Source organism: Saccopteryx bilineata, chromosome 6, assembly GCF_036850765.1.
Source record: "Saccopteryx bilineata isolate mSacBil1 chromosome 6, mSacBil1_pri_phased_curated, whole genome shotgun sequence".
In the NCBI taxonomy this organism is placed as follows: domain Eukaryota; kingdom Metazoa; phylum Chordata; class Mammalia; order Chiroptera; family Emballonuridae; genus Saccopteryx; species Saccopteryx bilineata.
Genome location: NC_089495.1, coordinates 45,518,428 through 45,520,801, shown reverse-complemented (window position 1 = coordinate 45,520,801; position 2,374 = coordinate 45,518,428). Strand labels below are relative to the sequence as shown.

At 29.9% G+C, this 2,374-nt stretch overlaps 1 pseudogene; it reads left to right on the top strand.

Moving 5' to 3' along the window:
* Positions 1-1,125: 1,125 nt before the first annotated feature.
* On the top strand, positions 1,126-1,242 carry LOC136309747 (U6 spliceosomal RNA; annotated as a pseudogene).
* The last annotated feature ends 1,132 nt before the right edge of the window (positions 1,243-2,374 follow it).

Below are 2,374 nucleotides of genomic sequence, written 5' to 3'. Positions count from 1 at the left end.
GAGTATTGTTTATGTATGGACACTTCTGTGCTACAATAGTTGAATAGTTGTAACAGAGACTGTATTTCCCAACAAGTCTAAAAAATTTACTCTCTGACTGCAATGAACTGAATGTCTATATCCCTCAAAACTCATATAACTGAAATCTTAACTTTCAACCTGATGGTATTAAGAAGTGGGGCCTTTAGGAGGTGATAGGTCCTGAAGGTAGAACTCTCATGAATGGGATTAATGCCCTTACAAAATGCGCCTACAGAGTGTTTTTTCACTCTTTCCACTATGTAAGGGTACAACGATAAAACAGCAATCTGTAACCCAGAAGAGGTTCTTCAATGGACCCCAATCATGCTGGTACCCTGACCTCAAACTTCCAGCTTCTAGAGCTGTGAGAAATAGATTTCTGTTGATCATTAGCCCCATGGTCTATGGCATTTTATTGTAACAACCCTTAGGTACACTGAGCCTTTACAGGAAGTTTGTGGACCTAATCTATAAAATTGTGAGGTTCATAGTACATGAAAGGAAGGAAGCAATTCAATATTTGCTAAACTACTGTTTCTATCAAATATCATGGTATATTCATAATTTTATAATTGAATCAATGATATTTTGAAATGCATATGAAGGGCAAAAAATCTTCCAAATATTATGGAAGATGTTAGGAGAATAACAATTCCCAAATACAAAAAATCATCTCACTTCTGAATTCCCCATTTCAGTATTATCACCATCAATTTCCCTAAAGCTCAACATCATATCTATTAGTGCCTTAAACCTAAATCTATCCATTTCTTTTACTTGAAACAACCAAACATTTTTGGTTCAGGCTCATTTTACATGTTGCCTTAGCTATTACAACCACTTCCTTAATATTTTTTCCACAAGATTCTTTACCTTCCAGTTGTAAGATTAACCTTATCATTCACTATTTTTATTATCTTAATGATAGGTACCCCCTCATTCAGATTAAAGATTAAAAATAGTTTAATTTTCTAATGAAAAATGTATTACAATAATGTTAACCTAAATCATTTAGATATATATTTAACATAACATGACTCTCTCCTGTATTCTAAACTAATGGGGTGATAAGTTATTGGTCAAAAATAATAAAAATAATAAATAATGCTCACACATACAGAAACACATATACTGAAATTGGAGCAATACAGAGAAGATTAGCATGGCCCCTGTGCAAAGATGACATGCAAACTAATGAAATGTTCCGTATAAAATATTTTTTAAATGGTCAGCAGCATCATGACTCTTTCATTATCTATTCACCTTGATTTGTTTCACTTCCTTGTTCATATATCTTATATACCTTACCTTGACTTTATAGTTTGTGATAAAGCTAATATTTTCTCCTAAATGTTTCTTTGATACAAATGGTTCAGCTGTAAATTTTTCTAGAATTACTTATATTTCAAATGAAAATAATCATATTTCTCTCATTATTAAAGTGATTTGTATAGTTATTATTTTCATTTATGCATTTATTTGGACTAATATACTAAATATGGATATATAGGTCCTATGGATCATGGTTCAAATTCTAAATCTGTTACTTACTACTTCCTGCTGTAAGAACTTGGACAAATCATCTTATTTTTATTGTGGCCAATTTCTTTAATTGTATTAATTGGAGTTATAAAACTTTTCAAGATTGCATATAAGAAATAATAAATGGTCCTTGTATTGTAATCACACATATGTTAAATGTATTTAAGTTAGGAAATGTAATATAGATAATAGTCCATTATTTCCCAAATGGCTATTTTTTCCTAGTGACATTTTGTTCAGAAATTAGTCTTCATCAAGTCAACTCATGTGGGTAAGTATAAATTTCCTAGTGTATTGAAATGAGAGAACAAAGGGACAGCATTAACAGGCATAAAGAATGAGCATACTGCCAGTTCAGTTCAATTTTGAGTTCAGATTAACCATTTTGGTTATTGGTCAGTGAATTTTAGATGGTCAGCAAACAGAAAAAAAAAATAGGACTACTGAAGTCTTAATCCTTTGTTATAGTAATAATATTGAGTTTCCTTAGAGGATTGGCTGACATAAAGTTTTGTTAACTAAAGTGATATTTCAGTTTTGATAATGATATTCAAAAGGTAAAAAAGTAAATCAACAGTTTAGTTTATTCCAGAAATTACTAACCAGAAATGAAACTCACACAATATTACTTATTGAGTTCATTATAGTAAAAATTGCTTTGATTATAATATTACTAGGTAATATATTGCTGATTAAATCATGAAAGATACAAAAAATACAAAACTAAAATTCAAATATCTGTATAATAGGATACTCTAAATAATTTTATATAAAAAACTTGACTTATACGTAACTATTAAAAGTTAAATCC